The sequence below is a fragment of the Sciurus vulgaris genome (assembly GCF_902686455.1).
Source record: "Sciurus vulgaris genome assembly, chromosome: 6".
Taxonomy (NCBI): Eukaryota; Metazoa; Chordata; class Mammalia; order Rodentia; family Sciuridae; genus Sciurus; species Sciurus vulgaris.
Window position 1 is genome coordinate 84,510,044 of NC_136466.1, and position 27,857 is coordinate 84,537,900.

General features: G+C 36.4%; 2 pseudogenes across 2 annotated transcripts in view; one reads left to right on the forward strand and one right to left on the reverse strand.

Moving 5' to 3' along the window:
• LOC306663441 (solute carrier organic anion transporter family member 4C1-like) overlaps positions 1-13,200 on the forward strand; it is a 30,156-nt pseudogene extending 16,956 nt beyond the window's left edge. The window contains exons 8-10 of the transcript XR_013766681.1: positions 7,659-7,723; positions 9,508-9,645; positions 11,096-13,200. The product of XR_013766681.1 is annotated as a solute carrier organic anion transporter family member 4C1-like (transcript). The remainder of the gene's footprint in view (positions 1-7,658; positions 7,724-9,507; positions 9,646-11,095) is intronic.
• On the reverse strand, positions 5,279-6,053 carry LOC306663442 (large ribosomal subunit protein eL8-like; annotated as a pseudogene). Its single transcript has one exon. The product of its transcript is annotated as a large ribosomal subunit protein eL8-like (transcript).
• Positions 13,201-27,857: the final 14,657 nt, after the last annotated feature.

Consider the following 27,857-nt stretch of genomic DNA (forward strand, 5'->3'; position numbering starts at 1 on the left):
GTTTACAGTGTTAAGGAATGTTCCCACTATCCCTATTTTTTCTAGTGTTTTGAGCATGAAGGGGTGCTGTATTTTATCAAATGCTTTTTCTGCATCTATTGAAATAGTCATGTGATTCTTGACTTTAACTCTATTGATATGGTGAATTACATTTATTGATTTCCGGATGTTGAACCTTGCATCCCTGGGATGAAACCCACTTGATCATGGTGTACTATCTTTTTAATATGTTTTTGTATGCGATTTGCTAAAATTTTGTTGGGAATTTTTGTGTCGATGTTCATTAAGGATATTGCTCTGAAATTTTCTTTCCTCGATTTGTCTCTGTCTGGTTTAGGTATCAGGGTGATATTGGCTTCATAGAATGAGTTTGGGAGGGTTCCCTCCTCTTCTATTTTATGGACTACTTTGAGAAGTATTGGAATGAGCTCTTCTTTAAAGGTTTTGTAGAACTCGGCTGAGAACCCATCTGGCCCTGGACTTTTCTTTGTTGGTAGGCTTTTGATGACTTCTTCTATTTCATTACTTGAAATTGGTCTATTTAAATTGAGTATGTCCTCCTCATTCAGTTTAGGCAATTCATATGTCTCTAGAAACCTGTTGATGTCTTCAAAATTTTCTATTTTGTTGGAATATAGATTTTCAAAATAACTTCTAATTATGTTTTGTATTTCAATCATGTCTGTTGTGATATTCCTTGTTCATTCCGAATTTTAGTGATTTGGGTTTTCTCTCTTCTCTTTGTTAGTGTGGCTAAAGGTTTATCAATTTTGTTTATTTTTTCGAAGAACCAACTATTTATTTTGTCAATTTTTTTGTATTGTTTCTTTCGTTTCAATTTCGTTGATTTCATCTCTGAGTTTAACTATGTCCTGTCTTACTACTTTTGGTGCTGGTCTGTTCTTCTTTTTCTAGGGATTTGAGCTGTAGTGTTAGGTCATTTATTTGTTGAGTTTTACTTTTTATTAAATGCGCTCCATGAAATAAATTTCCCTCTAAGTATTGCTTTCATAGTGTCCCAGAGATTTTGATATGATATGTCTTTGTTCTCATTTACCTCTAAGAATTTTTTAATTTCCTTCCTAATATCTTCTGCTATCCATTCATCATAATAGCATATTGTTTAATCTCCAGGTGTTGGAGTAGTTTCTGTTTTTTACTGTTTGGTTTATTTCTAACTTCAATCCATTATGATCTGATAGAATACAAGGTAGTGTCTCTATCTTCTTGTATTTGCTAACATTAGCTTTGTGGCATATTATATGGTCTATTTTAGAGAAGGATCCATGTGCTGCTGAGAAGAAAGTGTATTCACTCTTGGTTGGATGGTATACTCTATAAATGTCTGTTTAGTCTAAATTATTGATTGTGTTATTGAGATCTATGGTTTCTTTGTTCAATTTTTGTTCGGAAGATCCGTCCAGTTTGTTCAACTTTGTTTTCTAGGTTAAATATTTTGTCTTCAATGTCTGAGGTTCTGTCTTTCAGGTGTTCTATCCTATTGGATATGCTTTCTATGGAGTTCTTAATTTGGTTTATTGTTTCCTTCATTTCAAGGATTTCTGTTTGTTTTTGTTTCCAATATCTCTCTTTATTGAAATGATCTTTTGCTTACTGTATTTGTTCTTTTAACTGTTGATTGGTGCAATCATTCAGTGCCTGCATTTGCTCTTTCATCTCCTCGTTTGCTTCCCTGATCATTTTAATTATGTACATTCTGAACTCCTTTTCTGTCATTTCTTCTGCCATGCTGTCATTGGGTTTTATTGATGTAACATCTAGATTTGTTTGCGGCATTTTTTTCCCTTGTTTTCTCATATTGTTCAGGTATCAGTGGACCGCTGAGATATTGCAGATTTTCTCTATTGACTTATAATATCCCTGAAGATTTCTAGTATATCCCCTCTTAGCCTTCAGTAGGCTGAAGTCTTGGAGGAAGTTGATAGTGCAGTGCTCCTCAAGGAAGCTGCCTCTCTAGTGGTGGTGGCCTTCAGGTCTGGTATTTTCCCTGCTAGTGGGCAGAGGTGCCTCCGCTTGTTGACCAATGGTCATCCAAAGGGGAACTAGGCTGCAGGCTGAGGCAAGGCCTGTTTGGGCCTGTGTCTCTGGTTTTTCTGTCCTTGTGGGAAAACCTCACCCGGCAGGGAAGACTCACCCGGTGGGGAGGCTCGCTGTTCAGTTCCCGTCCTAGAGGTTCCCCTCAATCTACAACTACCGCCTGGGCAGGGCTGCCTTCCTCTGTAACGTTCTCAGGGGCCCAGACCTACCTCCTGGGCCTGGGAGCCTCACCCTTCGTAGACGAGTCTCCTTAGGCTGCCCCTCCTCAGAAAATCTGCCCGCAGTCCTGGAACCTTCGCTCCGCCCCTAAGCGTGTCTCTGTGCAGCTCTTCCACCAAGAAGCCTCCTAGGTCCTGGGACCCTGCTCTGCACCCAATCGCCTGGCTACGCAGCCCCTCCTCTGAGCAGCTACCTGGAGCCCTGTACAATCGCTCTGAGTCCCAGTGACCCGCCGCATGCCTCTTCCTCCGGACAGCCACCCGGTGTTCTGGTGCAGTCACTAGGAGTCCTCCTCGCTGCGTGCCTCCTCCTCCTGCCAACCACCTGTAGCCCTGGGCAGTCACTCCGAATCCAAGTGACCCGCCCCGTTCCTAATCTTCCTCCTCCGGGTAGCCCCCCGGGTGTTCAGGAGCGGTCGCTCTGTCGCTCTGAGTCCAAGGGACCCACTGCACGCCTCCTCCAGCAGCCGCCCGGAGCTCTGGTATGGCCACTCCGAGACCAAGCGACCCCACCGTGTCCCTTCCTCCAGGCAACCCCCCCGGTGTTCAATAGCGGTCACTTTGAGTCCAAAACACAACTCACCACTTGCCCTCCTCCTCTGAGAAGCCCACCTGGAGCTCTGATGCAGTCACTCCAGTCCAAGTGACCCACTGCGCTCCTGCTCCTCCCTCCTCCGGGCAGGCCCTGGTGTTCAGGAGTGGTTGCTCTGAGTCCAACAGCTCTCCTCGCAGAGCTCCCTCCTTCTGGGCAACCACCCAGAGCTCCAAGTGGTTGGTCCGAGTCTGAGCGCCGTGTGCTGAGCGACACTCCTCTATGATGCTTCCAGGTTGTCCGAGTTCTCTGCTCCAGCCGGGGGGAGGTGGTGTCTCGCTGGGCAGCTCTACTTCACAAAGTTCCCTGCGTTCCAGGACTACTGCCCCATTCGGGACGCCTCCCCAATAGGAGAGGACTCACCTGGGCTGCTTTGAGTTGGTCCCAAGTCTCTCAATATGTCCTCTTTTGAATCCTGAGTCCTGGAGCAACATGAAATGCAGCCACCCTCTAGTCCGCCATCTTGAAAACCCTCTGAATATGCATTTTCTGAGGCAACGTGTTGAGTCAAAAGAAAATAGACTCAGTGGCAAATTCAGCCCTTGTCATCTATTAATTCTGTGGCATTGGAAAAGTAACTTCACAGAGCCCCAGATGTATGGGGTTTAATCAGATCATGTCAAAGTATCTTAACTTTGATTACCTGGGATGTATTTGGTTTTTAGTTTCTCTGTGTGTTTCATGAAACTTCGTTGTGAGCTGAAGATACATTCAATTTGGGCATCATGGAAATGAAGAGCACTCCCTGTACACCAGAATCAGAATGGCATGCATTCTTCCTTAAGCATTGAGGTGCTGTGAAGTAAATCCTCCTGCAGACAGGGTTTCACTGTTCCTCTTCCTTCTATACTTAGCTTTGCAAAATGTTTCCTACCTGCCCTACCTTAGACCACTGACCTTTCTGTATTTTTCCTTGCAAACTATAGGTTTTTCCCTTTTCAATATTTTGTTTCATAGTATTCACTTGCTACCTTTTCATGTATTTTTTGATGAAAAAATGATTTTGGATTCTATTCTGAAACATTAAGTAGTTTAAAAATCACTACATGGAAGCATTGGAGAAGAGGAAAATGCTTTTTAAATTTTTTTTGAAAAAATTATACAAATTACTTTTCAACTAATTTGTTTTTAAAAGACTGGTATCTTATCTCTCATCTGATTTTCTTGTGGTCAACATTGTATCTCATTAATGTTTGACACTTATTAGTTAAAGAATTATTGTTGAGTGAAGTGGAATTTCAGATTCATATCTAAATCTGCCTCAGATTTTACCCCTTATTCCCTAGGTATGTTTTCTGTATCAAAGTTAGTAAGAGGGTAAGAATTATGTGCTTTCACCTTAATAATGATAGTCAAAAAAATCAGTATTTTTTTCATATAAATGTTAATTTATTTTTTTAAAAAATTCCATCTTTATTTGTATAATTGATAAATGAAATTTTGAATATATTTAAGGTATATATACAATATTTTGAAATATATATACACTATGAAGTGATTATTCACAATCAAACTAACATACATATATATCATAATTATTTGTGTGTGGGGGGGTGAGAACATTTGTCATCTACTCATCATATTTCAAGCATAAATACAGTATTATTAAGTGTGCATCTCATCTCCAGAACTTACTCTGCATAATTGAAACATTTTACCCTTTGACTAACATTACCCCCGTTTCCTCACCCTCAGCCTCTGGCAATCATTAATTCTTCCTTATTCTTACATGAAGTTTTTTTTTTTTTTTTTTTTTTTTTTTAATATCCACCTATGAGTGAGATTATACAGTATTTTGTCTTTGTGTGGTTTATTTTCAATAGCATAATATCTTCAAGTTCATCCATATTGTAACAAATATCAGGATTTCCCTTGTTTTTAAGGCCAATTAGTATATGTCATATTTTCTTTATCCATTCTCTTAGGTCAAATCCATACGTTAGCTGTTGAGAATACTGCAATGAACACTCTTCAACATAGTGATTTTATTCCCTTCCATAAGCAACCAGATGTGAGGTTACTGAATCGCATGCTAATTTTATTTTTAATTTTTGAGTACTATCTGTATACTACCTTCCATAATGACTGTAGCAGTTTTGATTCTTTCTAGTAGTATACAGTGTTTCCCTTTTCTCTAAATCCTTGCCAGCATTTGTTGTCCATTACCTTTTCTATGATATTTAAACTAATAGGTATGAGTTGATGTTTAATTGTGGTTTTGATAAACATTTCCCTGATGATTCCTTATGTTGAGCTTTTATCCCCCATATTCTTGTTGACCATTAGTATGTCTTTCTTGTAAAACTATATTTTGCTTATTTTTTTATTTTTTTTTCTGGATGAAGGACAATTTGTTATTTTTATGCACAGGAAAGCCAACAGCGAGCATTTATCCTAGTTTAGTGGCACATCATTTATTTAGCCTTTGCCTTTTGGCAATGCGAGCCACAGATTTTTGAACCCAGGACGTTGCCTCTCCATGATGGATCTCATATCTGTCATTTGTAGTTGGTTCTGACAGCTTCCACCAGCATAGCCAGAGCTCCTTTGTCTTCTGAATTAACCTGCGTGAAGGCAACTGTGGCTCACATCTCCCTGTGAACCAGATGCCCCAGCCTGGCCTTCCACTTGATGATGGCAATAAGGGATTCCCATCTTGCGACACAGGGTGGGCAGGAAGACAAAGCAGCTCAATGGAATCCACATCGTGTGCAATCACCTCCAGCTGAGCCTTCTTGCTCCTCTACCAAGGTGGGTGTCAGTGTTGACACCTGCTTGAAGGACTGGCAGTCTGCTTGTGGGGATATCCCCTTTGCCAGCAGTCTTTTTCTCTGCTCGGGTCAAAAGCCCCTGCTGCTCTCCTGCTTTGTCTCTGGTCTGTATTTGTGGGTGGGCTATTGCAGCTGGGTGGCTGTTTGATGGTACAAGGCCTGGGTGGAACTGCTTAATCTTAGGAGGCACTTTCAGCTGCTTATAGAGACTACCCTTTTGCTGCTGTGGCCAGATGTAGCAGGGCCATTTTACAAGCTGGTAAGGTCCCTTTTTGAACTGGATGTCCTGTCCGATGCTGAAGTTCTCTGGCCTCCTCTCAAGATGGGGTTCACCACCCTTTTGGCTTCCTGCTTCTTGACCACAGCAGGGGCAGGAGCCACCTTCTTCCCTTTGACCTTCTTTTCTTTCGGCATCTTGGGCGGCTGGAGGAGCTATTTTGCTTATTTTTTGAAATTTTATTCTTTATCTTGCTATTTTGTCGTTTTAGTTTCTGATTTCCTTTCAATGCCAACTCCTCATAAAGTGTAGGGTTTGCAGATATTTTCTTCAATTCAGTAGGTGTCCCTTCATTTTGATGATAGTTTCCTTTGCTGTGTAGAAGCATATTAGTTTGATATAATCCCATTTGTCTATTTTTTGCTTTTGTTGCTTTATGCTTTTGGTTTCATACATTTAAAAAACCATTGACCAAGTGGACTGCTAAGTAATTTTACTGTTAGGCAGTATTTTTTGCAGAAGTTTTATATATTCAAGTATTGTGGTTAAGTCTTTGATGCATTTTGAATTGATTTTTGCCTATGGTGTGAGATAAGGATCCAATTTCATTCTTTTGCATGTGAATGTCTGGTTTCTCCAATGCAATTTATTGAAGAAAATCTTTTGTCCACTGTATGTTCTTGACACCTAGTTAAAGGTCAATTGTATAGTACTTTGTGGCTTTCTATTCTCTTCCATTGCGCGCTGTGTGTGTTGTGTGTGTGATGCCAGAATCATATGTTTTCATTACTATAGCTTTGTACTATATTTTGAAATCAGGTGGTGTGATTCCTTAAGCTTTGTTCTTCTTGCTCAAGATTGATTTAACTGAGTCTTTCTATATAAATATTAGGATTATGTTTTCTATTTTTGTAAAAGATGGTATTGGCATTTTGATAGGAATTGTACTGAATCTTTAGAATACTTTGAGTAGTCGGTATACTTTAATAATATTAATTTTTCTAATCCATGAACATAGGATGCCTTTCCATTTGTGTCTTCCTCAATTTCTTTCATCATCATTGTTTTTTATATTTTTAGTGAACAAAATTACACTCCTTTGATTACTTTTATTCCTATGTATTTTTTAATGCAATTATAAATGAATTGTTTACTTAGGTTTACTTGGTTTTTTAAAAATAGTTTATTGTTAGTATATGAATTCTAAAGCTTTACTAAATTCATTTAACTCTAATAGTTTTTGGCAGAGTCTTTAGGACTACACACACACACACACACACATGATTATATCATCTGAAAACAGACAGTACTTCTTTCTTCTCAATTTTTATGGCTTTGATTTCTTTTTTTTACCTAAGAACTCTGGTTAGGAATTCAAATACTATGCCTAAATAGAAATCGTGATACTGTATTCCTTATCTCAGAGGAAAGGTTTCCCTCTCTTCACTATTAATAATGATGCTAGCTGTGGGATTGCCATATATGACAATTACCCCTGCGTATCTAATTTTTGAGAAATTTTTATAAAAGTAAGCCTCATTAATAAATGACTCTTCTCCTTTACCTTTGTTAAAATTATAAGAGCTGGTGGTGTTTTTGGTGTTATTTAGTTCTGATAACACTTTTCTTCTTTTATAATTCCAGAATGAATAAACTATTCATAAGGTCTTTTAAATAGTCTGTTTATTTAAATGAACATTTACATTTATATCAAAATACTAAACTGATGTAGATATGAACTTGCTCAAGAGTAATTATGCCATATAACTTTTTTTTGTCTCACTTGTGTTTAATATTTCCAGGTGTGTTAATCAAAGTCAACGTTCGCTAGCATTGGGAATACAGTTCATGTTGCTTCGATTATTAGGTATGTCATTTCATTGGCAAATGTTGGCTATTTTGGTTCATTGAGTTTATGAATTTATTTAGATAGGGTACGTGCCAAGAAAATAATTAAAGTAAAGAGGAAAACTATACAATTGTCATTTAAGAAAGCTGTTTACTAATGCTCAGGATGTAGCATTAATTCTATGCCACATGATAACATAATGACAACTTTTCTCTTACCCAATTTGTTATTGTTGTTTCCAATCCTATTGCAAATATAATTTTATAAGATGTACTGAATTTACTTAAAATATAAAATAAACCTTCAACACATAATTTATTTTCTCTTCTTTATCTTCATTTGTGACACTGTTATGTTGCATTAACAGTGAAAATTAATGAGTCAAACATCAATAGCAACTGTGGTGTTGATATTGTGACAAACTAAGAACTGTTGGAAGAAATTATGTATTCTAGAGAGTTTTATAAGTTTTCAGATATGGGAGTTTTCTGATGTAGGAAGAATAAGAAAGAAATATAATAAACATAATACCAAGATATTCATTAAAATAAAAGTAAAAAGAACATTAGAGATTACCTAAACCAACTTTCTTATTATTCTGATGAGTAAATTAAGTTTCTGAAAGATTCAGGGGTTTTGCCCATAGTTACAGAATTAATGATGGAAATGAGACCAGGAAAATGATCCCTCTCAGTTCAGTGCAGTTTTGACTTTATCCTGCTACATGTCATGAAAGCACAGACCAGGTATAGCCTGAGACTTTTTCTAAGAAATACTTCCTGAAATCAAACATTTGATTTGTAACAATTGGAAGTGTCTTAACTACAGTCGTCTCTGAGTGTCTTTGGAGGATTTGTTCCAACCCCAAAAAGGTATCCAGAGGTACCAAAATCTCTGGATGCTCAAGTTCCTAATGTAAAATGGCTTAGTATTTGCATATAATCTATGGATATCCTCTCCTTTCATATACTTTAATCATCTCTAGTTTTTTTATAATACATAAAACAATGTAAAAACTATGTAAATAGTTGTTATACTGTATTGTTTAGGGAATAGTGACAAGGAAAAACAGTTTGTACATGTTCAGTAAAGATGAATTTTTAAAAATATTTTCAACCTGTGATTGGTTGGCTTCAGTAATGTGTGTGTGTGTGTGTGTGTGTGTGTGTGTGTGTGTAAGAAATACTCCAATGTTTGTTAACATGATACATACATTTGTGTGGTGTGTACTCATACAAATTCATATTAACTTGTATACACAACAAATGTATTATAGTTCAACAGAATTACTTTGCATCAATTATGAGCATTTTGATGGGGCTGGGGTTATAGCTTAGTGATAGAGGACTTGCCTTGCATGCATGAGGCACTGGGTTCAATCCTTACCACCACATAAAAATAAATACAGAAAATAAAGGTATTATGTCCATCTATAACAAGAAAAAATTAAAAGAATAAGCATTTTGATTTTTTAAAATCTATAATAGCGAATTTCAAATGCATATTCATTAAATTATCAAGCAATGAATTAAACTCTTTACTAAGTTAAATTTTAACACAATACATGACAAAGATTTCTATTAAAATATTTTAACTGATTAGAATATATAATTAGATATATTTATTTTCAATTATTTTATTTGTGTGTTTATCTTTTTGTCTTTTACATGAATTGATTAACTTGCATCTGGACAATTGAAGGCCCATTTTTATCTATATAAATATATGTATAGCTATGTATATTAAAAACTTGTACAAGCTGTAATCTTTGTCCTTTTGTATTTTGCCTACAATTTTTCTAGGCACTATACCTGGACCAATTATATTTGGTGTCACAATAGACAGCACATGCATTCTCTGGGATATTAACGAATGTGGAATTAAAGGTGCTTGCTGGATTTACGATAATATCAAGATGGCGCATATGCTAGTAGCTATAAGTAAGTGACTTCTTGAAAACTTTAGAGTAAATTAATGTTAAGTCAAAAAATATCAGTGTTGGTTACTTGTATCATAGTTGGTCTGGAAAGTTCAGTGCACCCTGATGAACAATCCTGTAGCCCCAGGATTGGAGATTGGTTGCCACACCATGTAATGGGAAGCTTCAAATGGAGTCTGCAAGGTGCAGTCTTAATTAGAAAAGTATAATTTTAACTTTCATTATATCACACATTTGTTATTATTTTCTTTTTACATTTTCTTTCACAGTTTTTAGGGAAGTATACCCAAAAGCTAAAGGTGAATTTTGAGAAACTCAGGAATGATGGTCATATAGGTGTTTAGGCTTTGGAAAACATAGATCTGCTGTAGGGTAGTGTCCTTTGGTTATGAGGCATGTTGTAAGAAGATTTTTATAGTTTAGAAGATATATATATATATACACACACACACACACACACACACACATACATGCTAAGTATATTTGTGTTTCTCTTCACCTTTTATGGTCTGTGTTGCTATGGTTAAATAATAGTTAAGATTAAGGAAGTAGAGCAACACATCTAGTATGTATAGTATGATAAATTTAAATTCCAAAATAACCCAAGGAATTAGAATATTTTAAATAGAGACATCTTGAATATGTGTATATCTATAAAGCTCCTCTTTCTACAAATCTAGTAATGCTTGTATCAATGAGCATTCCTGATTTTCAAATGTACATTTTTCAATAAAATATTAATAATTAGTAAAAAGAAACCAGCTACTAGAAAAACTACACAGTGAGATCACATTTAATTTATTCTACTGGCACTAATTAAATGCTTAGTACCGTGGATGGTGCTAGTTTTTGTTTACCTAGTTGATTTTAAAACCAGAGTTCTTTGAAAACATATCAAAGCTTATGAAGTAATCTTAATGTCTCCTATTTTTAGGTGATACAGCAGGGTAAATTTGGGTAAGAATTAAATGTGATATATTTCTGTAGAATCTTTTCCCTAAGATCTCCAAAGTTTACTTTTTAAAGATTATTTTCCATTTGGACATGAAAATTCTGCAACTTGATTCAAATTTAAGGATGGTAATAGGCTATTTTATCACTGACACTTGGTTGCTTGTAACTTTCTTAAGATAGGATATTGTATTAAGTTGTAAATGGAACATGGATTATTTAATCCTATACAACACTTATTTCACAAAAATGCACACTCATGACCATGAATACAACAATTATTGTACATTTTTATTGCTTAGAAAGAAAATGAATGCTAGTTCATTGAGTTGTATAAATATTTATTTCTGTCTGCCTGGTGTTTTACAATTTTAAAACAATCATAATGCCCATGTAGTAATCCATTGTGAGTTTCACTTCATGAAGAATTCTCAATGAGCATTAAACTTGTGTAATAACTGAAGGACCAAAGGCATGATTATCTTTATTTTTCTATTCAGCTGTTACTTGTAAGGTTATCACCATTTTCTTCAATGGATGTGCAATCTTTTTGTATAAACCGCCACCATCAGGCCCAGATGTGTCATTTCAAAATCAGAATGCAGTCGTGACAACAGTTCCAGTAGAACGGGATCTCAACAAAGCAAGAAATGAAGGGTGAAGAGAAAAAGATTACTTGACAGTTGGAAAATTGACCTCCATTTCTAAGAACACTCAGTGCCATGGCAGCATTATCTACCCAGTATAGACAGTGGTATTTTAAACACCGATGGTTCATATCAAGAGTGTTCATTGTATATGTATCAACTCTTGATTTTGTTTGAATGCAAGAAGCAGACCTGTGCCTCCAAAGTCCACCAAAGCCTGAAATCACACACAGGCTCACTTATTTTCCACTGTCTACGTCAACCAGTAACAAGAAAAACAGCTAAAAATTAGTTTAAAATCTATATTTAAAAAACATGATGAAAAAAACCTCATCATTAAGTTTTTATTTCATTTACAACTTGTTGCACTTTAATTTTTATCTCTGATAATGGAAAAATTTAAGCTAATCAAATTTTTTTCTCATGGTTTCTTGGAATTGTGACAGCCCATGAATTTAAAGGCAGCTTTACAATGTAATTTGTCTTCAAATTAATATATTAATCTGGTCTTTATTTTACTACAGTTAAGTTATTGAACTATTAGAATATAGGTTAGTTATCTTCTTTGTGTTCAAGTATATGAAAAAATTCAGCATAGAATAGACATATGTACATTTCAATTTGATTTCCAGTAGCCGATTTTTGATTTTGCTAATTTTCAATACTTAATTTTTTGCTCCTGTGATAGTATTATTCAATTATATATATTTCAGAAGAAAGAACCAGGTTCCATGAAATGTGCCAATTAGATATAAAAATGTTCCTTAATGTGTTATTGACCAATATTTGTATACTGAATAATTTTTCTTATTTTAAAACCTGATAATCTAGCACATTACTTAGACTACCTAAAATAGGGCCTTGCACATAGTAGGTATCTATTATTGTTATTCAATTAAGACATTAAGCCCTGTTCTTTGCTGCATTTAGTATTAAGGTCAAATGTCTCATAAACCTGATAAAATTATAAATAAACCTCATGCATTTTGGTCATATTTATGTCACATTTACCCTGAATACAGAGGAAATAGTTCAAATCAACAAAAGTAACTTCTATTATTAAAAATTTTCACTGTCTAGAAAAGGCTGGAATGTAACTCCATGGTGGAATGCATGTCTGGCACATGCAAATCGAAACTTAGAGGTGATTACATTTATATCTGGGTGGTTTTTTTTCCCCCAAATAAAGGTTTTAATTTATTAAGGTTGATTATCAGATTTCCCTCATCATTCCTTCCCTAGGGTAGTCTTTTTGCAAGCAAGTTTTAGTAGATTGTGATCAGGATATCACAAGCTGAGAGTAAAGAACTAGTAGGAAGCCAGGAGAAGGACTAGAAATTTGCAGAACTTAAGAGATTGTGTTTGGTGGAAATCTGTGAGAGATGAGTATTCAGGATCCTAGGAGCCTTGATAAGCTGAAATTCAAGGAGAATAATGGAAGTATTAGGAGGCAAGCACACTTGGCTATTAGTTGGGAGAAGCAGAAGGTTAGGAAGCAGAGGGTTAGAGTTGCTTAAACTAGGAACATTTAAGCACCAAAAATTAAATCCAGAAAGCCAAAAATTCAGGTATTGGGGAAGTGGGAAATTTCATCAACCAAATATGAGAGACAGGGGAATGTATATGTGATACCTCTATGAGACTCTTCCTTGCACCCAGTCAGACATATTCAGATGTTGCTACCTGCTTACCATCAAGGCTAAAGGAGAATTTAGACTAATGTTGTCCTAATATGGACACAAGGGACCGCACAAAAGAGTTTCATTGCGGTAGACTGATGGCAAATCTGAGACACTCACCAATAGAAATGTGAAATGAGAATAAGAAAGCAAACTATAAAAAGTGACTATACAAACATGTGAGTCTAGGGCCATTTAATTTAGGGAGAAGAAAAAAAAAATCACCCCATGCATATAAACAGTTTGATAAACAAGTCATCAAATAATTGGCATTTATAATCAAGGGCTACATTGTATTCGGTATATACAGTTTTATAAGATAATAACATTTTTAACAAACATTTTAATGAAAATATAATAAACCAATAATTTTGGCCTTTAAAAGGAGTGGGACTCATCATTTATAATATATATTTAGAAAGACTACCTCCTTTCATGATAGGGTGATACAGACACTACTATAATTTATAATTGTCATTTTTACTTTTGTATCCACCTAGGTTATATGAGTTGGTATGCTACTTCTAGAACAAAATTTTTCATAATATGTGTTTTTCACAATTTGTAATGATTTTAAAGAAAGGTTTAACTTATAAGTTGACCTTTGGAATTTTGTATGTACTTGGATATATGTCTTAAACCTTTTAACACTTTTATTATCCTAATTGTAGAAAATGCAAATGTAAAACTGTTATATGTGGAAAAACTGAATACATTTGACTTATGTAATTGGAGGAATATATAGATACAAATTTAGATCCATATTCTTTCAAGATTTTTTGTACATAATCATACAAAATAAACGTACATATATTTTATTGAATCAGAATGTTTGTATTAGATTGTTTTATAACAAAGTTTTGGAAATTTTGGTTTATCTCTTTATGAATATAAACACATTTATGAATGGGAAAGGGAACTTGGTGCACTTTTGAACTTGGTGAATATAATTTAATGAATCCAGTGATTTTTGGTATCTCAACAGATGTATTTAATAGAAAACATTCATTATTAAATATACACCAGAAACATTATTGGACATGATAGTTTCTATGTGACAGATTGACATATAAGATTTATATGAGTAGGCTACATGTTGCAGATGGTTTATTGTAAAATATCTGAAACTTAACAAAAGTAAGATGGTTTAGAAGGAATATATTTAATCCATCTTAATTTATCAAAATACTCAGTAAAATACTTGCAAAGAAATCATTTTGGACTGTAATGGTTTTTACCTGGTCTGATCCTTCTTAAAATCCCACCTTAAATTTATTTCTCATGGTTTCTTAGTCTTTTCCAATCTGAAACAGTTCTTCAGTCTTTTTTTTTTTTTTTTCTTTTTGAATGTACTTCTTTTCTATTGGTGAATATTAAATAACTCCAAACTTCAGTGACTTAAAACAAATGTTTATTTTACAGTTCTGTGGGTCAGCAATTCAGGAGCAGCTCTGCTGGGTTTTCTGAGATTTTTCAGTGAAGATGTTAATTAGAACTATAATCATGGAAGGCTTGCCTGGGATGTGATCATGTGCTTGTAAAAACCGGTGCTCTTGTGGCTGTTAGAGAGCTCCATTCCCCAGCCTGTGATCCCCTTCACAGGACCTAAGGTTGTGGCAGGGATGAAAGATAGAAAGGAGAGTGGGAGAACAACCAAAACTCAAATCATAGTGTCTTGTAGGACCTCATATTAGAAGTGGCATATCCCTTCTAAAAACTGCATTCTGTTGACCATCCAGAGAACCCTGGAAATATTATTTGTACATGCAAAGATGCTTCACCACAGCATCTAGATTCATACTAGATTGAATCAACCAGAGAGGAGAACACATCTTTAGAACCCTCCCTATCATGCCTGATACAATGTGGGAGGAAACCACAGAAATGAGAGAATACCAGGAGGCAGGATCACTGGGGTGATCTTGGAGGCTGGCTACCACACAGGATCCTGATGTTTTGGAAAAGGATCAGCCAATTGTTTTGTAGAATATCCTTCAGTTTGGGTTTGTGTGATGTTTTTTTAATGATTAATACTGATATTATACATTTTTTGGCAAAAATTCTATAAAACCGTGTTCTTCCCAACACATCTGATCTATATAATGACTGTATATGATGAATCTTTGGTCACTTTGATAAGGTTTGTGTTTGCCAGCAATGACTGCTCTCTTTATTTTCCCCTTTGTTTTTAAGAAATATCTCTTGCATAGATACTTGGAGACCATGCAGATATTTTATTTCTCAGCAAACTTTCACCCAAGTCTGACATTTACCGATGACTCTTACATGCACTTACTCTGAGTTTTGCCAACAAAGATTCTCTATTTCCATCACTTCTTGAGTTTACATTAATTAGCATTCTACTTTAAGAAAGAGCTATCCCAAATAAATTTCCTCAGTTATGTAAGTATACTTTTTTTTTTTTATTCTGTGGAATATTTTTTTTTAATTCATCAAATTGTCTTATGTTTGGTAGTTGGGAGCATTATAAGTTTCATAATTGTTTCTTTGTTTCATATTCACATTGTTAGTGAGCATATTTGTACTCCTTAGCACCATAAGACGTTCCTGGCTAGCTGAGCACAGTGCAGCCTGCAATCTCGGTGACTTTGATGTCTGTTAGGATCGCAAACTTCATGTCAGCCTCAGCTATTTAGTGAGCACCCTGAAACTTAGCAAGAAACTGTCTTAACATTAAAATTTTAAAAAGCCAAGCACAGTGATGCACTTCTGTAATTCCAGTGGTTCAGGAGGCTGAGGCAGGAGTATCGCAAGTTCAAAGCCAGTCTCAGCAACTTAGGGAGACCCTAAGCAACTTAGGGAGATCTTGACTCAAAATAAAACAAAAAAGGATTGGGGATGTAGCTCAGTGTTAAAGCACCCCTGGGTTCAATCCTTGGTACCAAGAAAAAAAGGAAAAAGAAGACTATGGGTGTAGCTCCATAGTAAAGCACTCCTGGTTTCAATCCTCAGTATCTAAATAAATATTCTTGTCTCCTCTGCAAGAGTTCCTAGTTCCTTGTATTGAAGAATGGTTTTTCCCAAATAATATTTTTAATTATAGGTAGACACAATACCTTTATTTTGTTTATTTTTATGTGGTGTTGAGGATTGAAACCAGTGCCTACACATGCTAGGCAAGTGCTCTACCACTAAGCCACAATCCCAGCCTCAAAGAATGGCTTTTAAAAACCAAGATTTTCATGTCAACACACATATTTCAACATCCATTTCTTTTTTTTTCCACATGTGAATATGCATATGGATACCTCTAATTGAGATCTAGTGCCACAAAGTTCATTCTAGCCTTCCCTTTTTAATTCGCAAATCCTTTCTCCAAGAGTGAGAAGCCTGGGTCTCATTATCTACAACACTTATTTGCCCTATATTGCATCATAGGTTTTTTATTGCTCACATGACATTATTACAAATTTAGCATCATAAAGCAATATCCATTAATAACTCACGGTTGTGTTGGTTGAAGTCCAGGCATACTGGTTCTGCAGGTTCCCAGTCCTGTGCTTCTCACGCTGAGGCCAAGGTAAGGTGGTGTGTATTGGTGGAAGGTCAGGAAGTACACACTTGCACGCTTGTTCAGGCTGTTGGGTGAATTCAGCTTCAGACCATATTATCAGTAAGGTCAATGCTTCCTTGAGGGCTAATATCTGGAAGCTACTGTTCTTGGATCCTGGAGATCATCCACATTTCTTGACTCATGTACTTACCTCACTTTCTCATCTACAAAACCAGCAAGAACATGCCAGTCCTTAGGATTTGAATCTCTCTGACCTCCCTTTTTTTTACGCCTTTCTTGCTCCCTCTTTTGCTGCATTTTTATGAATTTAGCATGATAACATTCTCTGCTTTTAAGGGCTCATGTATTTAGATTTACCAATCTAGACAATCCAGGATAAAGGCCCTATTTAAGGGACTACATCTTAATCACATCTGCAAATTCCTTTTACCACACAATCTACATGAGTATTTCAGTGAAGAGGCCAGGGCCTGAGAATTTTGAAGCATGTTTAGAATTGTGTCTACCATACTTTTATACATAAATAAGTGTATCACTGCCACATATGCTATAAAGACCCAATTTACTAAGGAGAACATTTGAGGTGGTGGCAGGAGAAGCTATTCAGATCCTCTCCTAAAATGCAGTGATGAGGCAAACCTAGAAAAGTTATTTAACTCTTTCAGGACTCAGGTATTAAAGAAAGGCATGTAATAAATTAGGAAGTATGTATTCACCAATAAACCACTAAATTTGGATAAGAACAGTGGGACTGTGTGGTGTGGTAGCTGGGAATACTCCAGCATCTTGGTAGGACTATGTGTGAGGCACAGTAAAAACTAGTAATTTTGGTGGTGGAGAAGGCTGACTTGATTTGGAGTGGAACAGGGTAAAACCAAAGGTTCCTGGGCATTTCCCCAAGACACTAGCAATGTAAAAGGCCTGTCTTGCAGCCTGCCTGAGATCAATATGCTGGGAGAAACTAAGTAAGCAGAGTTTCCTGAAAAACTCTTCTTATAAAAGAACCAGAAATCTCTGGAGAAACAGTTATTGCTATATTGAAAAATATTTATCTCGCCTGCAAAAGGACTCAACAATCATGACAATATTAATGGTCTTCTTTTGAATAATTGAACTTAACTTAAAAATGACATTTTACTATATAAAATTTCCCTTGTAAAATTGATTAAAAAGGAAATTGTGAATTTAGAAACAATACTTTTTTTTAAAAAAGAAATTGCTATTGATGATTTCCCTCAAGTTAAATGTGAGAAGACCCTAAGAGAATCATGCTAGTGATGAAAATGTGTGTAAGAATTGAGGCTGATACTTCTTCCCTAGTTTCACATTTGCTGAGTTGCAGTTCCACCAGAAAGGAGTTTGTGCCCCAATATGTTGAAAGGGTAAAGGAAAACAGAAAGAGCTTTCTGGACCATAATACAAAGAGAAGAGGACTAGATACATTTGCAAGTTCTGAGGATCAGAACTTCCCATGTATTGACATGCCTTCAAGTATGACTGTATGTAACTTGTGCAGTCTTCCTGGAACCCGGTCTCCAACCCTTCTCTGCCAAGAGCTCCTCCCAGAAGTGAGAACGAAAGTGGGTAGGTCTGTATGAAGTCAGCTCAAGGGAGCATCAACTTAAATGGGACCCTCAGTTCAGCCTGGCCCTACGATTGCCCTCCACAATGAACCAGTTTTTGAAAGCCTGCCACAGTGGAGGACATTGTGGTCTGTCAGTGTTGTTCAAGAGCAGACTAGGTAGGCCTCACGGTGACAGATTTTTGCCTTTCCTCTTCTGTTTCTGTTGCAGTGGTTCACTTCATGCTTTGATATAGCCCTTGCTGCTCTGCCTCTGAAACTTATTTTTAAAATGTACACGTTTCTTTCTCTTCCTCTCTCCCTGTTTCTCTCTACTCTCCCCCTCCCTAACTCAGGGGAAACAAGATTACCTTTCTCCCCCAACATAGGCAGTTATCTGTCCTTGAGCATACACCCAGTTTAGGAACGAAGTAATCCAGACTTTGGGGATGGTACTAGGAGATCTCAGAAATGACTCTCTCCCAAATTAACAAGTGAATTACAATCCAACAGAGAATACGTGGAATGTAGTCTTTGAATCTCCTGTTTAAAAACCCCTGCTCCCCTTGGGCAGAATCACAACCTCTGGGACAGGAGTCCCCTGTGTTTCTCCCTTGCTAGCAAAACAATAAAACTTCTTTTTCCTTTTTTTCAAAATCATGTCCTCATTATTGGATTAGCATCAGGGACAAGGATCAAGATTTTGGTAACATTGCTTCCATGCATTTTTGGATACAGAACACAGTCAGTTCTAATTTGGGGGAATAAGAGACGGGACCTTTCTAATTACTAAAATGGCCATTGAGCTATGGAGTCTAAGAATGTTGCCAAGAAGGTGTGGAAAGTAGATCATACTGGGTGAATTTTTAAGGCAACAATGGAATAGAAATAAGGCCCTTACAGTTTGCATCTTGTGAGTTCCACTTTTATTAGTTTACTATTTGTGTACCCTTTTTTTTTTTACTTATTCAGGGGGAATAGACATTAAGATTTTCTTACTTTTCTTCTTCTCAGTTCAATGCAAAAATCTGTTTCTTACTTTTGAAGTTAATTAACCAGAGATTAATTGGAGTGGGTGACAACAATGACCACAGTTTAGGTAACTTACAGAACTTTTAAAACTAAGAGTACTCAAGTCCCACCCAGGACTAATTACATTTGCTTGTTAAAAATTTCCCAGGTGGGGCTGGGGCTGTGGCTCAGTGGTGGAGTTCTTGCCTAAAATGTGTGAGGTACTAGGTCCTAAACACCACATAAAAGATAAAATAAATTGACTTAAAAAATTTCCCAGGAGATTCTGAGATGAATCTAGATTGTAAACTACTAAATATTAACTAACACATTGTGGAAGATTGGGGTTAGGCATGCTCACACTTTTTTGTTAATGGTTTAATCATGTTTTCTTATTTCTAATTTTGATCATTGTGAGACTTAAAATGTACTTTGAAAGAAAGAAAGGGAAGAATAGGGGTAATTTTTTTTTTGGGGGGGGGGGGGCAGGGTGATGGGGATTGAATCCAGGGCCTTGTGCTTGCAAGGCAAGCACTCTAGCAACTGAGCTATATCTCCAGCCTAAATAGGGATACTTTTGAAGTAAACTGGGGCTCTCGTGAAAATATGGAAGCTCTGGGAGGTGGGGTGAGCGAGTTAGGTAAAGAATGTGCTAGAAATTTAGAAAGCATTTGAGAGAAACTGACCCATTGCAAAATTTTGCCTAAGGCTCATCCATTCAGAGATAACAAAAAATTAGAGAACATACTTGGTAAACTTCTTTTCATGAACTAGTGAGCAACTTCATTAACATGGGCATAAACACTGCAGGATGCTCCCTGGAGAGCTCCAGGACTGGTTGGATTGAGCAGAAGGAACCATTGGATGGGATGGGAATGCAAGAAATTCCCATGAGGATAATGGGGGCATATTTGGGATAACTAAGTTGGAGGTGAGGAAGGCACTGACAGATTTAAAACATCCTGACAAGTGCTCTGCAGCTCTGGATTCCTGATCTCTTTCAAAAAATGCAGAACCAAGCAGTCAACCCACCTGTCTACCCCAGTGACAGAATGCTCTGCTTGTCCTCTTTGCTGATTGTTAGACAACCCAAAGCTTACATAGGACAGAAGCAAATCACAATGTTGGACAACACTGCCCATAAAAATACTTTCAACAAAAGTTTAGTAAATTTCAGATAGTTCAAGTGAAAATAAGGTAGTTATCAGTTACTGTTTATCTACCATGTATAAAGAAACATGCAGATGAATTTCATATTTTGCACTCATATGTGAGACTATTAAAACTTAAGGAAATTAATTTGTCAAGGCCATAAAGCTATAGTAAGGGCTAGAACTTAAATCCAGATATTTGTGGCTCCCAAGCTCAGGCTTTTCTTTTTCACTAGAATAAGTTAACTTCCTAGGTTAAAACCAAACAAAACAAAACGAAATCATGCAACTTTTAGTTATAGGTATTAACTCACAAAGCTTTATATTCTATGTCTGTATCTTATTAGATAAGAAAATTTGAGGCAGTAGACATAAAAATGTGGATCATTTCAAGGAAAGAAATTGTAAAATTTAATTTTCTTCTTTCTAGGATTGCAATTTCTCTTTTGGCCATCAGGTGGCAGCGTTGATTTTACTATTTCAACAAAGGAGTTTTTCTGAACCTAATTTCTGTTCCTGATGTAGTATTTCTGGTCCTTCTATAAAAGTTATATCTGCATTTTTTCAGCAGCATTATTCTCATTCTACTACTTTCTCATTGAAGATCATTGGAAATATTGCCAGTTAGAAGTTAAACTAGTAGCTAACAACAATTATTCTATAGTGCAAGTTTCATTATTTTAACTTATTTTGGATAGCCATGCAATCTACACATTATACAATGTGGTTTTCTTTCAAAATAGCCTTTACCAAAGTTTTTTCCAAGTTATCTGAGGCTTTAATATGCAATGTTGTGACTAGAATTACTTCCTCATAAACCTAAAATTTAACTGGTAAAAATGCAGTGTATATAGAAAACTAATTAGTAAATCAATCAAATATTTAAACAAAAAGGCAAAGGCAATACATTCAGTTTCTAGAAACATTTACTTGCAGGTTTACTTGATATCAGGAATATTTTAAGCTTCAAAAAGTTGTGAGGGAGAGAAGAGAGAGAAAGAAGAACTCTGCTCATATTATTTCAGTATTTATTATTTATAGACACTTGGACTTTTGTAAATAGAAGCGATACCAACAGTCATTGGTGACAAGTTCTGCTTCCTCAAATGTTGAAGTTTGAACATTAAAGAAACAAGCCGAAGCAAGCATATGAAGCAGGTGTTATTTAAAGATAGTAACAGACTTCTCTCGGGAGGGAGAAGTGGGGGCCATGGCTGGTGTTCTGGTATCCCAAGAAGAGAGAGTGCCCTGACCCTTTTTATAGAATAAAACTTCCTTTGTTCTCCTGCTCTCTCCTCACTTATCTCTCGCCTTCCTGCCTAGGTGACTAGACCCAGGAGATGCTGGTGGCATGGCCCAAAGGTAAGAAATAGATGGGCAGAGGGAAAGGCCAAATGGAGTGATCCAGGCAAGAAGCAGCCTAGGGGGCATGAATTAACAACTCCCTGTCTGCAACCTTTTGGGAGGGGTAATATAGGCAGGCAATTTTTGGTAATTTTGGTAATTTGGAGACATTGGCATTCCATGCTCCCAGGGGGTCTCCAACTTCCACTGGCCTCCATTTTCTCAATCTGACCCAATAACCTATTCAACACTAACTGCCTATCATTAATTCTGGCTTCAGAAGGGTAAATAATCAATTCTATTAAAAGGCAATTTAATTTTTCACCAGGAATTTTATTATGTAAGCGTTTAGAGTCAAGACTAGAACCAGTAATACAGATACATAAGAGATATATCACCCCTTCCTCATGGAGGCGTTATGGAAGTCCTCTGCCAGAGGCCTGACTCCAGGGATCAACAAGTCAGGTTCAGCCACTGAACTGTAAAGGTGAAAATCATGAAAGGAACTTCAATCAGTTATGCTACACTGGAAAGACAATGGGACTAATGTCCTTATCCTCATCTTCCAGGGTCTGATAATGACTTTGAGATTTTATAGAAAGGGGAATGAAAGCAAAGGTTGGGGGTTTTGCACAGTTGGAGGCTTTTCACAACTGCCAAAGCTGGTGATCTTGATCAGATGTATTCTGTCCTTAATCTCAGGATTGATCAGGCAGGGTCTTGTCCCAGATTTAAAAAAAAAAAAAAAAAAATTGCTGTTGCCTAGAGGGTAGCTTCCACTAGATCAGATCTTGTTTCTGGAATCCCAGGTGACTGGGAGCAAAGGGGATGAATGCAAAATGGAGGCAGAGAGGCCAGGTCTTTAATCCTGCTTTTAGCTACACACTGGACGTTTGCAGGCAAAAGTGAAGAGTTTAAGTCTTTGTTACAAATGTACAACACAGAGCACGTTCAAATTTTCACCAGAACATACAATGGAGGGACACTAACTGCTAGCACAAAAAGACAGACTGGACGCAAACTTTACGGATCAGCTCTTTATTCAGGAATGAAGTCTCATGCAGGACCAGGTGGGGGGCAGGAACGGGGGTGGGGGGTTGGGGGGGAGTGGGGATGCTGCTCAACCCTGGTGGAAATGGTGGAAAATGGGCCCCTGAACAAAGGAGGGGACTGGGCTTATGTAGGTAATACTGAGAGGTGCCTTAATTAATGAGTGTTGGCTTGGGCACTCAGGAATTTGAGGTCTGTTTTACTGGACAAAATGGGAGGGAGTCTGGAGTCAGCAGTTGGTTTCTGGGATTTATCTTACTGAGCAGCATGGAGGGCCTGGGGTCAGTGGTTGGTATCTGGAAAGGATGTATTTAGGGAAGGAATAATGCTTTGGCCTTGCCCCAGAGACTGCCTTTCTAGGTTTGATGGACAACTCCTCCCCAGGGTTTGTTTTATCACCGGGAAAGAATGTACTGGGAAAGGATCAATGTTCTCAATGTATGGCTTTCTTTCCTACCCCCTACCCACCTTTCCTAGGTGTCACTATTTTTGGGTTTTTTTTATTTTTCATATCCAACACCAACCCTATCTGAAATTTTTATGCGGCAAAGTGCCAGCCGTGGTTGTGATACGGAAATTGATGGATTAACATAAGGTTACAAGGCTATCCTAATCACAAATGATTTCATAGCTCTATTCCAAAACTGGTTTAGGTAGAACTACCTCTGCCTCTAGAAATAATAATCTCTCCTCTCTCCCATCTCTTGCTCATCTAAAGAACTCAAGGTTCTCCCTTCTATAGAAAATTCCTCCTCTCCTCTCATGCCTTCCGATTGCCCATCCTTGTGCTGTCTCCCCACATGCAGGCTCAGGTGGGCATCTCCCTTGGGCTAAATCTTAGGCATCATAAGCTCAATCTGTCAGGAACTATACTCACCATCTACCTCCCTTCTGATGCCATCCTACCTCTACTTTCTTCATTTTGATGGATTGTAAATCAGCATCAAATTTTGCATATCGTGATTCATAATTTCAAGGAAAGGATGATAAATAGATATTAACATTTCTTCATTGAATATACATTGGGTTTACTATGTAAAAAGAAAATAAGCTGAATGTCATATCTAGACAGGTTAAATATTTTTTCCATTATCTATATGGATCATCAAGAAAAATTTAAGGGAAAAATCAAGAATGATCAAGAAAATTCAATTCCTCAGTGTACTTTTATTTTCAAATATCATTTCATAAATGTTTTAATTTGATAATATGAAATATTAATTATCAATACAAACTGGATGTGGAAATACTTTATTTTTTGAATTCACTTCTAGCTACACAACCCAGTTGATACACCAGAGATAGTCCCAGGAAAAACCTATGAAATGAAACTGATAGTTTTAAATACGTTCTGTAATTATTAGACATTGGAGTGTCAAAGCAAAAACTGCATCAGAGTTAAAGAGGAAAAGAAACTTTATTCAAAACTATTATAATAGAGAAGAGAGACCAGAATTCAGTCTGAACTCAATCTACTGAAATAAAAAGTGGTAGGGTTTCTATGAGATGGGTTGAAGATGAATCATGGACTAGCTGTGTTTGCCGGCTGGCCTTATTTACCATAGGAGAAGTAAACTTTCACACATCTTCAAGACAAGCAGTTGCAGAACTTGAAGCAAGGAGCCCACTGAAATCAGGTTCTTATCCTCCTAAGACACTGAAAGATCTTAGCCCTGCCTTCCTGGATGATTACATTTCAATAGGAGGGAAGTGTCAAGGATGTCTTGGTTAGAGGAATGCAAATTATTCGAATTGGTTTCAAATTGCCCCAGGTCTTGGTAGCCATGTTTTATACAGCATAACCTGTGGTTGTTTAGTATTTGATTTTGGACTTAGGGACCAGGGAATGCAAAAGCGCTTCTTAAATTTTAGTCTGACTTACCCTATTATTTTTAATTAGATAGCACATCTGTCAATGGATTTGTGGTTTTGAGCAAATGAGTATAACAAAGCAATTAGTTACTAGAGACTGAAAATGTTAGCCATGGTGTCCTCAACAGACATTGATCCTATTTTTATGCTTTTAAATTCTGATACAAGAAAAGTAATCATAAAAGAGGGCCATGAACAGCACAGGCTGAGATAACAAGGCCCAGGCACACTAAAGTTAATTACCTACTGTAAATGGCTTGCATATAGGCCAATAAGAGATTGGGGAGTAAGCATATTACGGCCACTATAATAGAAGACATGAAATGAGACAAAAGAAATGAGGGATGGAAATGTAACGCATGGAAGGAAATTCTTATGGGAGATTAATAAAATCACATTACTATTGTGTTTTATTCCAGTTAAAGTGAATGACCTTCACTGGCAATGGTTCATGAATCCAGTGATGATGACATACAGCTTAACTCCTTTTGTGTTTTTTCTTGTTTCTTTCTTGTCCTGTTCCCTTTATGACTTGGGTAATTAGCTACATGGCAGATACGTAATCTAAACGCGTGAAACCTCAAAGGATGGAAGTTGAATAGGCTGTGCTTACCTACTTGAAGAATTTTCCAATGTCATATCCTCTTTGCCAATCACAAAACTGCTAGATTTGTACATTAATAGCTGTTTAGTTGATGGAGTTCTGCACTGTCAGAGCATTTTATCAACTTTCAGTGAATTTTTTGACCCAGTAGTTGTGCTGCACTGTTGAGTGGATGTTTCTGTTTTGGGTAGAAAGCTGTTTTTTTTGTTAATTAATTATCGCCACATATGATTATGAATAATAAGCTTCATTATTTCTATGACAACATAACATTGGTCCTGGGAGTTGGTAAAGGGAAATGAAACCTAAGTTAGGCACCACCCCAGATCTGTGCTCTTCGTCTAGATAAAATGACTTTCTAAGACTCATCCCAATCTAATAAACTCTCAGAGGATGGAAGGGAGCAAATATCTGTTAATGAAATTATGACGACAGGGCACAGTCTGAGGCGAATTTACTATAATTCTATGACTTAGTATAATATTCTTGCAGAGATTAGGTACTAGTCTGGGGGATTCCAAATTCTCAGAAAATTTTGTGTCTCAGGCATTTTTTTCATGGGATACAGAGACTCAAAGAAAGAGATAATAATTAAATTTATTAATTTAATAGGTTCAAAAATAAGTAATCTTTATTCCATGAAGTTTAATGGTTATTTGAAAAAATACATAAGTTGAAATAAAAAATAAAAAATACATTCATATTTCATTCTCAAGTACAATTACTAATGTTTGCACCTGTTGGACACTGTACAACTTCTCAAACCTTGGACTCACAGAATACTGTCAACTTCCTTTCCTATCCCACATTATCTTTATTATAGCAATTTCTGAAGACCCAGCTTTGTAGAAATACGGAATCACCTAAAGGAATTGAGCAATCAAGTCAAATTCAGGCTTCTGAATTGCTGAAGCTAGTGGTTTAAACAGAGCCCAGCAGATATCAAGTAGTATAGTGTTTTCTCCAAAAGATTTTAAATATCTCAGGCTGGGGTTGTGGTTCAGTGGCAGAGTGCTTGCCTAGCATTTGCAAGGCACTGGATTTGAGTCTCTGCACCACATATAAATAAATAAGTAAAATAAAATAAAGGTTAATTGCCAACTAATATATATTTATGTAAAGGTTTTAAGATTTTAAGTATTTCACAGGTCCCCTGTGAGTTTGTTACAGCACACTGGGGTGTGTAAGGACAAATACAAATTTAGAATAGAAGGCTTAATTAAAAGTACAAAATAACAGTCCTTCCTGATAAAATGAGGACAACGATTTTTCCCCCTCTCCCTTTTCATAAAACTTATAATTGTCTATTTGAAAGATAAATAAATACTTTCAAAAGCCAAGTAGCATCTTGCCCAATTAATGACCCAGGGGTGTTTTTCTCAAAGACCTGGGAACCATTCTTTGCAATGAAATGATCAAGAGAGAGAGAGCTTTTACCTCTCAATTTCTAGGAAATAGGCATAGGCGGGTCCCTGTCTCCAAATTACCTCCTATTGTAATGATATGAGAAATTCATCTTTTGAATAAAGCCAATTAGCTAATTCATTCAGATGGTCTCTCTGGTTGCCATATAAACTTAGGAAAGCAAGTTCATCCTACATGTGGCAAATATGCTGCCAGTCTTCTTACTGAGTTATTCTGTATCTTGAAAATGTGAATGTAACAGGCTGCATGTGTTTGGTTACATGGAAGTATAAGGATTCCTTCTATCCTTGCTGCCTCTTTAGTGAATTGCACTATGATGCACCTGAGGCTTGGATTTTAATGCATATTCTATAATAACATCGTTTTTGTTGTTCTCCCTTTGTGGAGAGGTTTTCTGGGTAAGGAGGCGATTTTTGTTTTTATTAATATTTCATCAACAGGTGCTTTCAAATTTGTTTGGAGACAATAACTCTGTTTCAGGGAATACAGCCTGAGGTTCAAAAATAAATAACCCACAAATTTAAAAAATTGTCAGAAAAACATCACCACAAAGGTTGACAGGAAAAGTAACAGAAACGTAAATATATTCTTTGGCTTAGAAACATTTGATAATACAAATCATAAATAAATGGAAGTTGGAAAAGAATTTATTATAGTGGATAGATAAAGCGTAGGGCAAGCTAGGTTGTAAGAGACTTAATATTTTCATTTATCACAATAGGGAATTGAAAGATAATAGCAAATATTTGACAAAAATTTTATTGAGTAATGGAAAGTAAATACAAAGAAAAGAATAACAGACAAGAAAATGGTCACTTCTGGCCTGTAGAATATTGAGTATGAGGGCAGGGTGCAGAGGTAGGCATTAGTATACTCGTGTTTGCCAAGCTTTCAAAACTATTTATTTTGAACTCTTCAAATATTTTATTTAGATAAAGATTAAGGTTAGAAACCTATTGAATCATGGAGGAAAATTATTTTTTCAGGAGAAACATTTTCAGGGGAATGTCTAAAATTTTCTTTCAGTTATGATTTTCCACACTTTGTTGTACCTTGCACGAGTGCATACTCTTTCTTTCTACCTCTTGTGTGTACTTATGAAAAGGATGCTCAGAAATTAATGAATCTGAAAGTGATGTGCACAAATTAAAGACTTCTTCCCAGGTGCCAATATGAGATTTATGATTTGTCTGAAATTTTGGAATCGATTCTAACACTATATCTGTACTCCACATGATGCCAAATAATCAGCTGCAAAGGGAAGAATCAAAGTCCACACTCATTGCGAATTTTTTTTTTCATCTTGTACACCCAAACTCAGTGCATTCTGGCACTAACATGAAAAATTCTGGAAACAAATTGGTTATGGATTGGTTAAACATA